At 57.9% G+C, this 13,183-nt stretch overlaps 1 protein-coding gene across 5 annotated transcripts in view; it reads left to right on the forward strand.

Annotated features, from left to right (window-relative positions):
- Window positions 1–10,324: 10,324 nt before the first annotated feature.
- The window catches only part of LOC133250320 (uncharacterized), a 62,996-nt gene continuing 60,137 nt past the window's right edge, over window positions 10,325–13,183 (forward strand). For all 5 annotated transcript variants that reach the window (XR_009737303.1, XR_009737301.1, XR_009737302.1 and 2 more), the window contains exon 1: window positions 10,325–10,517. The gene's annotated coding sequence lies outside the window, so the exon portion shown is untranslated. The remainder of the gene's footprint in view (window positions 10,518–13,183) is intronic.

Consider the following 13,183-nt stretch of genomic DNA (forward strand, 5'->3'; position numbering starts at 1 on the left):
AATGCCCCTTCCCCTTGGCCCCTTGAAGACCCCACCCCCACTCGCTGCACCGCTCAGACCCAGTTCATCACGTCCTCCCACAGCTCCCACCCGGGACTGCAGTGCTCTGCCGGTCTGTGGCCCCAATGGGCCTGGTGTGACTCTCCCTCAGCACCCCCGGGATCCTTCTGTCAAGTGTCATCTTCTCAGGGACATTTTCCCGAGCCCCAGTGCCATTCTGAGTCCTGGCCTGCCTGCCCTGGGCCTCAGTGAAGAGTGGCAGCGTCCCATCCATCCTACCTTGGGTTGAGGCTCCTGGTGGAGTCCCTGTGGCCAGAGATGAAGGCAGGGGTTGGGAGGAGGCCTGTCCCCCTGCCTGGGAGAAACTTCTATGGGAGAAGAAAGGCCCTCTCTGTGGCCCATTCTGTCTCTTGTCCGCATTCCCTTCTTCTGACCTGCGGTAGAGACATGAGACTCAGCGTGCAGCAGCCATCTCTGGACCACAAGGAGAGAGCTCAGCCACTGCATTGACCTGGGCCTTGCCTGGCCTGGCTTAGCCGCCTCTGGCCCCTCTAGCAAGACTGGATGTGTGTTGCTGTGGTCCCTCCTGTTCAGAGTGTGGGCTGCACACTGGCCTCACCAGGCTCTCAGCGCCCCCACACCTGGCAGTCAGAATCTGCCTTTCGACACAGGCCCAGGGTGGGGTGGCAGAGAGTTCTGCATTCTGTCTTCTATGTCATTCCTAGCCTGCGGAGGAGGGGTGCTCTATTGGTTTTCCATGGGGGATGTACTGCCTCAGGACTTTCTGCCTCCTTCTAGGCCCATGCAAGGGAGATTTTAAGAATCAAATTTCAATGTTTTTAAAGAAAAAAAAATGTAGTTCATTAATACTTGAAAGGTGGAAGTGTTCTGAGTGGTAAAATGAATCCAAAGGGAATAAATGAAAAAGGAGTGTGAGCTCAGGGCCGGCTCTGCTTCTTCTTAACTTTGAGCAGTTTAGGGCCCCCACTTGTGCATCCACTGTCCTGGGAGGGCTCGGGCCCCTGACAGAGGGTGGACATGGACATCACATCCAGTGCCTTGGGTGGCCCTTGCCACAGTCCTGTGTTGGTGGTATTGGTTTGCCCATTTCCTGGGTGCATGCATGCATGCTAAGTCACTTCAGTCATGCCCAACTCTGCGACCCTATGGACTGTATAGCCTGCCAGACTTGTCTCTCCATGGGATTCTCCAGGCAAGAATCCTGGAGTGGGTTGCCATGCCCATCTCAGTGGATCTCCCGAGCAACGGGATGAACCCACGCCTCTTATGTCTCCTGCGTTGGCAGCCAGGTTCTTTCCCACTAGTGCCACCTGGGACGTATTTCCTGGGTGAAGACATTGACACTGTCAGAGTGAGAGAGGCTCCAAGGAACAGGCCCTGCAGCTGGGACTCAGAACTCTGCTTGGCCTCCTCAAGTGCAGTAAGGGGATCTGTGGACAACTGGGATCCCTGCAGCTGCCCCAAAGGCCAAGAAGGACTCTCTGAACTCCAGTGGTCCCAGACCTGTCCCTGAGCAGAAGGCCTTGTCCTCTTGAAAGGGTGATGAGGTGGGAGCCCTTGGGACAGGCTGCGTGGGGCAGGGCCAAGACACTGGGTGGCGTCTTTGTGTCCTCCATGGGCTTTGGTGAGGCCTGCACGTGTGGGAGGTATGGGTGGATGGGCCAGGGGCCACGGCTCTGGAGAAGGGGGAGGCATTATTGCTAATGGAGTCTTACAGACTCTGCCCTTCCTACCACCCTCAGGAGCTGCCCGGACCCTTCTGACCCTCATTCTGCCCTGTTCATTTCTCCCAGGTTCAGACTAAAGCCCCTGACCTCGAAGAACCACCCTCCTTCAAGTCCCCCACTACCCAGAGGATCCTTCCAGCTTTGTGAACTCCTATTTGCACTGCGAAGCCCATCTCAAATGCCTTTGGTCCGGGTTTCCTTCCCTGACTATACTCCCTGAAGGGAGGACAGACTCTCACCCCCAGATGAGCGTCTAGGCCCCCAGATGCTGTTCTATCCTGGTCTGCCCCCTCTGCTTCCTGCTGGTGTGCCCCAGGGGCTTGGCAGGGACAGAGTAAATGAACCATTTAGTGACTGAATGAATGACTGAACTGCTGGATGTCAGGAGGACATCCAGGTAGGGAAACGGAGGCTTGGAGAGGGGAGGGAGCAGGCTAAGGCTCCACAGAATGCTTCCATGCACTTCCTGTCCCCTCAGCCCACAGACAAACGTACTTCATCCTCTCCTTTGTGCTGGCTGACAGCTCAGACACTGCTCTTGGGGTACTTGGCTTAGAGGGGCAACTAGACACCAGACAGCAATCTCCTTTGCCCAGTGAGGCTCCCAGTGAGGACTGGGGGGCCAGCCCAGAGGCACTCAGTGAGAAGAATCCTGCCTGTTAGATCTAGCCCTTGCACAGAACACAAGAAATTAAGCCTTGGGGACCCAGATGGACTTTGCCCTCCAGGCCAGCCTCATTCGACAGCTGAGACTTGGAGGAAACAGAGGCTTGGACTGGTTCTTCTTACAGGCTCCACATGCCCACCACTGCCCATGGAGTTCCTGCTGGAAAAGGAAGCTGAGATTGGAGTTAGTTGAGATCCAGGAATCCAGGGGACTGTGGGGGTGAGCATCAGGCCCTGCCTGGGATGCCTAGGGTCCTGGGCTGCTGCCCTTGGGACTGAGAGTGGTCACAGTGAGGATGGCCAGGTCCACCTGGATTTGGGAGAGGGGAGGCAGATCCAGGCAACTGCCTGTGTCCCTGTGCAGTGGTCCATCCAAACGGAATGTGCCCCTCGTGGTTGCACAGTACCACAGGGGGACGAGAGGTGTGAATGCCTGAACACTGGTCACCCACTGGACTCTGGGCCTCTGGGCCATGTGGGCTCCAGGGTGGGTGGGCATGTAATTCATGAGAAGCCTGGCCGGGGGCTCTGCCCCGTATCTCCTCCTCCTCCTCCTATCAGGCCTTCCCTCCTTGGGTCCCCAAGGTTCTCCTGCCCTCCAAGCTCCCAGGGGCCCCCCATGTCACTGAGGTGGCTGGCATAGGCTCCTGAATGGGCGTGCCTGTGCATTTAGACCTCCGCGTGCCCACACGCCATGAGCATGAGAATGTGCTCCCTTCCCGACTGGCAGAGAGAAGGGCCCCACAGGAGGGCATGCAGCTGCAGGCTCTATGACCCACGGGAGCAGACGGCACGTGGGTGCAATGTGTCCTGAATGGACCATGGGCACCGTGCCCCCTGGGGGTGTCCTGGGTGCAGGCCGCATCTGTGCTGCCAGGCAGTCCGATCCGTGTTCTGTTCTGAGCCTGCAGGCTGCAGCCACCCTGCCCAACCTTCACCAGAGAAAACTCATTCTTCAAGCCATGTTTCCAACACATAGGTTTATTTTTTTAATGTCCAAGAGAAACATGTCCAAGGTGCTCCAGGGGATAAGTGGTTTCCTTCGCCTTGTTTCTGTTTTATCTTTGCTGTTTCCAGATTGTGAATGTTTGAGAACTGGGGATGGGTGGGCAGAGAGGCTGGGGGCGGGGACCAGCACCAGCAATCCCCACGCTAGAGGACCCCTGGACTGGGTCTGGAAGGGTGGGCATTTGGGGACCCCCTACATGCCCCAACATGGTCTAGATCCTAGACTGGCCTCCCCCTGCCCCTAGGACTCCATACTGTGGACTCTTCCTGCACCCCCAGTGGTCTCTCCCCACCTCTGGGTGGCTGCTCCAAGGAGAAAGTGGTCAGGGAAGTTCCTGCAGGAGGAGGTGCCTGCTGCGCCAGCACGGTGCCCTATGGGTTTGCAGAGGTTAGCATTACCAGGAAGAGGGACCCTTGGAAAGCCCTAAATGCCAGGCTGGAGTACTCAAGGCTCAACCCCCTCTGCCCCCGTGTTACTCCCCACAGGCTCTTTACACACCTTCCTCGGGGCTCACCCGCCTGCAGCAGCTCCTGCTCCTCCTGGGGGTTTCTGTGGCTGAGGCTGCAGTGCTTGCTCTGGCCAAGGTCACCTCTGCTCAGGCTCTCACACTAAACCTGCATGTGCTCAGGGAGGCTTATCTGGCAGCAAGGCTTCCTCCCTTCTCCCAGCTTTCGGTGCTAACCACTTGATGGTCATCCACTTTAAATATGTCCATCCCAAACTCCCGAACTAAAGGAGTGAGTTATCTCTTCCCCTAGAGTTTTCCCTGGTAACCATAAGTTCATTCTCTTAAGTCTGTGAGTCTCTCTGTTTTGTAAGTAAGCTCATTTGTATCGTTTCTTTTCAGATTCCACATATAAGGGATGTCATACGACCTTTCTCCTTCTCTGTCTGACTTACTTCACTCAGTTTGACAATCTCTAGATTCGTCCATGTTGCTGCAAATGATGTTATTTCATTCTTTTTAATGAGACATAGCCCTGAGACTTCTGACGGCCCTTGGCCCCTCTGCCCTTTCCAGAGCCTTGGTGTAGCTTGTTGAGCTAGTCATTGAGAGCATCCCTGGCCCTGGCTGTGGGTCCTGGCTCCATAGACTTGCCCTGGGACTCTGAGATGTGGCCTTGAAGGGTTTATCTGTCTCCCCTTTGCTCCAGGATGCTGGCTGTATGCCTGATGTGTGAGGCTCACCTCTTCTGGGGTAAGCCTCCTCCCTCCCTAGGCCACTGTGAGGGCCCTAAGCCATTCTTCTCCCTCCCTGTGAGCCTGGGCGGGGCCACTGCCTGAAGGCCAGTGTGGGGAGGCCTTGGGGAGGAGGGGGAAGACCTGAGTAAGGACGGAGAGGAAGCCTGGTGCAGCAGCAGACACAGTACTCTGGGAGCCGGACTTGGAGTCTGGCCCTCAGAGGGCAGGAAGCCACTTAGAGGTTAAAAAAAAAATTTTTTTTTTCCTGTTCATAAATATGATACAAGCTCTTGTGGACTTCAGAAAAGCAGAAAAAAAGGCAAGCCCTGCACAGCTCCCTTGGAGAACCTGGAGTGCCTGGAAAAGCCATGCAAGGGTCCTGGGGCGCCCTCTGCCTCCTTGTTCCCCTGCCTTCAGTTGGACTCCCTCTCCCCATGAACTCCCAGAATTCCCTCCCAATCTCCTTTTTGGCTGGGTGTGATCCAGAACCACAGCGTTTCCCTCCCAGTCCTTGCCCTGTGGCCTGCAGGCTCGGGTCCAGGCCAGCTCGCTAAGTGGTGCCCACAGTCTTAGAGCCAGCACCTGCTGTCGGCCATCTGGTTCAGGATGGGGGCTGTGTGACCCCCGCTCCGGAGATGCAGCTGTCCCAGCAGCAGCGCTTGCCCTACTCTGGGTTCTCAACTGGGCAGGAATTGGCGGACAGCTAATCCCTGCACCATGCGGCCACAGGGACCGGAACCTGTGGGGCGCAACCACTCCTGAGCTTCCTCACAGCATGGCGGGGTGGGGAGGGGTCCTGGCAAAGGGAGAGTGAGAGAGCACAGGTCCCAGCCGAAGGCTGCGTCCCCTTCTTGGAGGTCACCCTGAGCGCCCTTCCATGTCTGAGAGCACTCACACGGTCCTCACTCTCACAGGAGAGCCCCCATTTCCTGGCAGGGAAGTGCAAGGGTCTAGTCCAGTACGCAGAGCTTAAGATACCAAGGTGCTATTGTGGAAAACTCGACGGGCCCGCGTGTACAAGGGCGCACTGCACCGGCCTCTTAGTGTCCACACCACAAGAGCCTATTGCCGGCAGCTGCCCTGGCAGTAGAGACCCCGGCCCCAGGGTGAGCTCTGCCAGCTTTCCTTGGCCTTTGTGCCCTTCATACTTGTCTTTTCTGTCCCATTCTGTAGCAGGGGCCTTGCAGGCAGTTCTATTCTCTTGTCCTTGGAGGGTCCTGTCCCAGTATCTTCTTTTGAAGTCCTGGTTCTTTCTTCTTGGCCGTTGTTAGATGTCCTGTGAAAATTCCATCCTTGGTCTGCTGTCTGACTCTCCACCTGGCCCAGCCCCACACTGCCTTGGCTGAAGTTCCGGTTGGCTTTGTTGCCTCTGCCATCCTAGGACCCCAACAGGACTTGGCATGTGTGAAGGGCTGGTGAGCATCTATGGGGCCCACAGCAGCCCAAGTTGCCAAAGTGAGGGGCCCTCCCGGGGGGTGGCATTTACTGTGTATGTTTCTGTGGACTCCCTCCAATGCCCTCCCATAGCCACTTTCTCCTGCCCTCGTGTGCAGGCTTCTGGATTATAGCTGCCTTGCTCACAGACTCCCCTACTCCTGGCCTCCTGAGCCCTGGTGTGCTCAGGAACCTCACAGAGCACCCCCGCCCAAAGTCCGAAGTAGCCTGGGGCAGGCTGACCCCACCTCCCACCCCAGCCTCCTTAATGATGCCTCACACTCAGAGAGGGTCCTCCACCCTGGGCCCCTAACAGGCAGAGGTTGAAGGACACCAGGGTTGGAAGACAGGGCTGCCACGGCCCCAGGGACTGGACTTGTGTCAGGGACATCTCACGAAGGGCTCTATCAGCCTCTAAGCCCCAGGGTCACACCAAGCTAGGGCCTTCTCAGCTCGGGGCCTGAGCCTGGACTCTGTCCATCTGCAGCCAGCCCCAGTGGGGAGGCCTGGGGCCCTAGGGGGCAGCCTCTTGAGTCCCACCTGCCCCTGATGGCCACATTCTCCTGCCAGCCTGGCCTGTGTGATTCAGGCCAACTCCCTAACCCTGTTGGGACCCTCAAAGTATGTGAGACCCCAATGTGGGTAGCACCCCAAATTCAGGTTCTGCTGGCCATTGATTGGGAACTCAGGACAACTGGCTGAAACTGACCAGACTGTGCTTGAGGCTCTAGAAGCTGGAGCCTGGTACATATGGGGCCCGTTCAGGAAGGCTTCAGAGGAGGAGTCCCCCGGCCTGGAGAGGCACAGCGTGTACATGGGTGAGTGGACTCAGGAGCGTGTGCTGTGGGCACACGGGGTGGCTGCCCTGCAAACTGGTGGTTCGGGTCTTCACGCTCTCCCAGCCCTAGAGGGAAAGGACAATCCCTGTTGACTCCAGGACCTGGCTGGCCTGCGTGTCAAGACAGATGATGCTGTGAGATTTGTCCAGGTGTTTTACAGGGCTTTGCTCACAGACTCTGCAACTTCCTTCCTCGCAGACAAGGGAGCTGTCCCAGGGGGATGCCATGGGGAGGATGTCTGCAGCTTCCCCAGCACTCACGTCGCCCTGTCTCCCTGCTGCAGCCAGCAGTTGTCGTGAGTTCAAGGGCTATGTCTCCCTGTGACAAGGCTACCTGCATTGGTTTGGCCTCCTCTGGTTCCCACAGTGGCTGCAAGCCTTCCTCTGCTGCTCGCCCACAGGGCAGCCCCACCTGCAGCATACCCCGGCACCACCCTGGTCCAAGCTGCAGATTCTCTGGAGTTCAGGGGCATGCCTGACACCACCCTGGTTCTGCTTCCTCAAGAAGGCTCAGCGTCCTGGCTGCCCAGGCTCCCCGTGCACTCAGCACAGCATAGGCGCTGACATGTGTGTTATTTCACCTGCTGGATCCCGGCATTCCAGCGCAGGGCCGGGGAAGGTCATAAAAACGTTGCGGTAACCTATATATTATTTTTATGCTGGTGCTTAACATGGTGACTTTGACACATGTGCGGGAGCCCTGTTGTAAATCAGGCCCCTGGGCCCACGGTGTGCACATGCAGGGCCACCCGCACCTCTCTCGTGTGCTCTGACCTGGCGGCTGCCCCTGAGTCTTTGGGCTGACACTTGAGGTTCTTGGGTCGGTCTGGGGTCCATATGCCCGCTGCCTCCACCTTGTCTCTAATAAAGCTTCCCTGAGTTCAGGAGCAGGGAGGGGGGCTCAGCTGGTGACAGACTCCACCAGCTCCAAGCCAGAAATTGAGGGAACGCCCATGCTGCACTTGGCAGCCATGCACGCACGTGGGTGCTGGTGTGCATTCTCCTGGGTGTATATGCAAGTGTGTGTGTTCTCCTGGGAGCTGTGCATTCTCCTGGGTGTGTATGCGAGTGTGTGTGTTCTCCTGGGGGCTGTGCATTCTCCTGGGTGTATATGTGAGTGTGTGTGTTCTCCTGGGAGCTGTGCATTCTCCTGGGTGTATATGTGAGTGTGTGTGTTCTCCTGGGAGCTGTGCATTCTCCTGGGTGTATATGTGAGTGTGTGTGTTCTCCTGGAGAGGGGAGTGTATTCTCCTGGGTGTATATGTGAATGTGTGTGTTCTCCTGGAGAGGGGAGTGTATTCTCCTGGGTGTATATGTGAGTGTGTGTGTTCTCCTGGGGGGTGTTCATTCTCCTGGGTGTATATGTGAATGTGTGTGTTCTCCTGGAGGGGGGAGTGTATTCTTCTGGGTGTATATGTGAGTGTGTGTGTTCTCCTGGAGGGGGGAGTGCATTCTCCTGGGTGTATATGTGAGTGTGTGTGTTCTCTTGGGGGGTGTTCATTCTCCTGGATGTGTATGTGAATGTGTGTGTTCTCCTGGAGGGGGGAGTGTATTCTTCTGGGTGTATATGTGAATGTGTGTGTTCTCCTGGGGGGCATGTGTTCTCCTGGGTGTTTGTGCATGCATAAAGAGTGTACACACTCTACGTGCATGAGTGTGTGTGCATTCTCCTGGAGGTGTGTGCAAAAGTGTGTGAGTGTGCAAGTGTGTGTGTGCAAGGGTAGTTGAGCAAAGGCATAGCACTTCCATTCACTCTAGGCCAGACTTCACAGTTCTGCATGAGTTGCCCTCTGCCCAGATGGGCCAGGACTACCTCTCCAAGCCTTACGTGGACAAGGCCCCCAGACCCTCAGGGCATCCCCTAGCTCCCAGGGTAATGGCTGCAGGCTTTCCCCTGGACAGACAGATGCGCAGCTGCTCCCCAGAGCTCTGGGGCACTGTATAGAGTCAGGGTCTCCTCACTAGCTCTCTGGGCCTCAGTTTCCCCATCTGCGCACAGGACTGGTGCTGGCATTGGTAGGTGAGGTAAGGGGGATGGGGAGAGAATACCACTCCATTTCTGAGCAAGGAGCCTGGAGAAGCCACGGTGGAGAGGTGGACAGGGCTGGATGTGCAGCTCTGTCAGGAAACAGGCCCTGAGAATGATTTGGCCTTCCTCATGGGTGGTGCATATGGCAGGTCAGGGCCTCGGGCCTTCCGTACCTGGCCCCTGACTGTGGACTCTGGATGCTGCCCTATGATTCACTGCACTGGGCTGAGGCCCCAGGCCCTGAGTGCTGTGGCCCTTCCTGCCCTGGCACCTCCTGTAGGCTCCTGGGAGCCATGGCATCCAGTGTTGCGTCCTGAGCCCACTGCCCTGGTTGGGTGTGCCCTCATCCTCTCTTCCCTCTGCCTGGGAACCAGCTCTCTTGCACCTTTGAGGGGTCCTCATATCACACCGTGGCTATGGTACAGGTGGACAGATATCCCTACCGGCTTTCTGGGGGGTGATCGGGCGTAGGACTGGGAGCTCTAGGACCTAGCCGCTCTGTGAGCTGCGTGCCTTGGTGGGCCTGGCACGACCCACCCTGAGGGTGGCAGATCACGCCCATGGACACCTGGAAAACCACCTGGCCGTGGCTTTAGGGCAAATGTGTTCTGGGTGAGCAAGAAACAGCCCCAGACTGAGGGGCCAGCACAATGGCCAACAGTCATCTACTGCCTGTTTTTGGAGTCTGGTCAGCAGTTCTGGCTTGAGCCTCTCACTAGCAGCTGTCTTCCGAGAGGTCTGACTTGTGACTGCTGGGCTGGAGGGCTGGTGGCCAAGGCCTTGGTGTCTCTCCACAGCAGTGATTGAGCAACAGAGTGGCGGTTGTCCCCCGGGCAGGTGTCCAGGGGCCTCGGCAGTGTTCATGTCACCTAGGAGTCGGTTGGTTGCACGACCACCCCTAGCTCAGGTTAAAATAACCCCCAAGGGCATGAGGGCTAGGAGGCCCATCTTGGAGAATGGCTGCTTTCATGAGAGAAAGCTCTTCATTGACTGCTTAGTAAAAGTATCTGGCAACTGACACTGAAGGGATGCCAAGCAGGGTCTGTGACTCGGGGCTAGGCAAGCAGCGGTCTCCTAGAAAAGGTTTCATTCCTTCCTGAGCCCAGGAGGAATGGTTGGAAATCCCAGGCCCAATACTGAGGACAGCATGGAGGGGCTGGGCCGAGGGTAGGAAATGCTGCTGATGCCTCCCGTCGAGAGAGCCCCCGGCTGCACCACAGGGGCCAGGATCTGCCTGTGTCCCCTCTGTGCCCTCACCCTTGGTAGGTCCTTCCTTTTCCTGCCCTCTCTCCCTTCTGGAGTCACTGACCTTCAACTGGAATGCAAGGGAGGCACCCTGGGGCCTTTGGCCTTGGAAACCAGTCCACAGATTAGGGTGTCCTTGGAGGATTCTTGCCAAGAGGCTCTGAGGACCCTGGGGGGCTCGGGGGAGGGCCCAGGGACAGCCTGGTCCCAGATATTCTCTGAAGGATAGGGGTGAGATCAGAGGTCCTTCTGGAGAATGAAAAGGAGGCGGACAGAAGCCATTCTGGGTAGCAGAATAGCCAGCTCTCTCCATCTCCACCCAGGGGGCAGCAGAGTGGTTGGGATGACGTTTCCAGGAAACCTTAGGTGAGTGTGGCTGAGCCTGCGGCAGGGCAGGAGCTTGCTAGAGCTGAGCTTGGAGGTAATAGAGGGAAGGCAGCTTGCCAGTGCCTTGGGGAGGAGAGTCCAGAGGCAAACAAAGCAGGATGGAGGCGGGGCTCTGAGATCTAGAAGGCAGGCCGAGGCAGGGGCTGTAGGGGGCTTGCTGGTTGGAGGGAGGTGGGAGGCAGATAGTTCTGGCTTGGAAGCGACCACCTAGGAAGGACCTTTCCTGAGTGGGGGTCTTGGGGAGGGCGTGCTGGCCCTGAGGGTTTGTGGCTTAGGGGGAAAAGGGGGAGAGAAGTGGCTTCTCCCCAGCTGGCAGGAGAGTGGCCAGGACACAGCTGGCCTCAGGGATGCTTGGCTGGGTCCCAGGGTGGCTGGGTGGGTACAGAGAGGAGGAGGTGAGAACAGGCCTCCCGTAGGGGTGCTGAGTGCAGCTTCTTGGGATGTGGGGACACGCAGGTGGTGGGGGGCGCTGAAATGACAAGCTGCTTGCGCAGAGTGCTGGAGAGGAGGCCCTCCGTGCCGGCAGAAGGACAGGACCCCGGGGAGACAGACACACCTGTCAATGCGGCCCTGCTGCTGGGCTGAGGTGGATGGGGAGCTGGCCCTGACCCTCCACCCTCCTGTGCTCTGGTCTGTGGGCATCTAGGTCACGGACATTGGGGCTCTGGACACCTGGGGCCTGGTACCTCTGGGCCTAAGGCAATCTCATCTGTCTAGCTAGTCCAGGCAGCGCTGTGGTTTGGTGGAGGTGACATGTCTCCTGCGCCAGACCCAGTGGGCTGGGCTGGGCCTATTCACACAGGATTGGCTGAGGATGTTTGTGTGGTGGGCATTGGGGGCAGCAGAGATTAGGTCTGCAGAAAAAGCAGAAAACATTATGAAACAAATTGACAGTAATTTGGAGCAAATGTCTGATGCTGAGGCTCAGATGGGGGGCCCTCCCCAATCTGAGGGAGGCCTCACATTCCCACCACGCCCCACACTACCCTGCAGCAGCCAAGCATCGTCCCATACACCACTATCACCCCACACGGCAAGCCCTGTGCTAGGGAATGGAGACCAGCCTCCTGCTCCACCTAGTCACCCCAACGGGATGCAGGAATGATCCCTGAGCCCCAGTGCCCAAGTGTGACTTGGCGCTCCCAGGCCCCAGGGGCCATCTTGTCAGGGCCCAGGACGGTGGCCCCACCTTGCTTCTGGATGCCCGGGGCTGTCCTTCACTTTGCCCAAAGTGGAGGGGACCGTGCCACCCCGCCCGTCCTACTCAGGTCTGCTCTCCAGCTGACCCAGGCTCTGTGTGCACGCGTCTGGGGGCTTCCAAGGCCGGATGTGAGATCCAAGGGGACCCAGGAGAGTCGGGGCAGCTTGCGGCACCGGTGGCCTGGTGAGGGGAGCTGGCCAAGAGCTGTGGCACACACTCACGCATTTTAAAAGGAGACAGGAAGTGGTATCTGCCTCCACGCCACTTCATTTTATTAGAAAGAAAGAGGAGAAAGACAAACCGTGGCTTCTGCAAGGGCCACACAGGTGGCAGGAGGCAGCTGGGGGAAGGGGGATACAGACTGCTCACTGAAAGTAGCCCCCCTGATGATGCTGGCTCCCACCCCTCACAGGGTGGCCCAAGCGTGCGATGAGCACCAATGAGTCCACCGGCCTCAGCCCAGGTCGCCACGCTTACTGTCTACCTGCCGCCCTGGGTTTTGGGACTAAAGCCCAGCGGTCTTTGGGGGTGAGTCTTGCCTGCCCGTACCCTCCTGGCATAGTTCTGGTTGAAACCTGACTTGTCATGAGATCTCTTTAAGCCACCACATACCCTCAGTGAAGGCTCTGCTGTAGCCATGGGGCCTGTCAAATAGTGGTTTTGGGGTGGTGCTGACCTCTTCAGGGACCTGCCTCTGACCTCTCACCTCCAGGTCTACCCAGGGGTCAGTTTGCCCCTGGTGTCCAGCTCTCTCCTGTCACCACCTCAGACAGACCTTGGTGTACTTTGCCCTGTCTCTTTGGAGCCTACCTACAGGGACCCCAGAAGCCCCAGGTCCGGGTGTGTGTGTGAGCGGTTGGAGGCGCTCACAGTGGGAAAGAGCCAGAGGGGGCCACAGCCCAGCCCAGCCTAAGCAGTGGAGGCTTGCAGCTCCCTCCCTGCCACCCCCGCCCTCCCCAGGTGGCACACCCATGGGCCTGATGGCAGGCAGAAAGGGACTGCTCTCCTGGACTGCTGGGAGGAGGAAGGAGGCAGAGACGAGGGGGAAGAATCAGACTTGATGTCCTTCCCTGGGCTGGGCCTGGATTCTGGCTCCCATTCCAGGGACTGTCTGCTCCCGGGTAAGGGATGGGCTCAGGCCACGGCAGTGGGTGGCAACCCAGAGACCCCAGTGGGGCCCAGGGAAAGAGACGGGCTGAGGACCTGGAAAAAACACTCTCACTGAGAACACAAACAGGTCTCACCCTCTGCCAGATGTTCCTGGAAAACGTTTAGGACCTGTATCAACATGAAATTCCTATCAAACTTTCATTAATCGGAGCCCTTTGCTGTCAGTCCCCACCTGATCCCTCTGGACGTTCCTGGGAGGGGCCTGAGCCTGGGTTACTGGGAGGGCTTGAGGAAGGGCAGGGCTGCCGCTGTCCCACAGTCAAGGCCAGGTTGG

The sequence above is a fragment of the Bos javanicus genome, chromosome 7 (genome assembly GCF_032452875.1).
Source record: "Bos javanicus breed banteng chromosome 7, ARS-OSU_banteng_1.0, whole genome shotgun sequence".
Classification (NCBI taxonomy): Eukaryota; Metazoa; Chordata; class Mammalia; order Artiodactyla; family Bovidae; genus Bos; species Bos javanicus.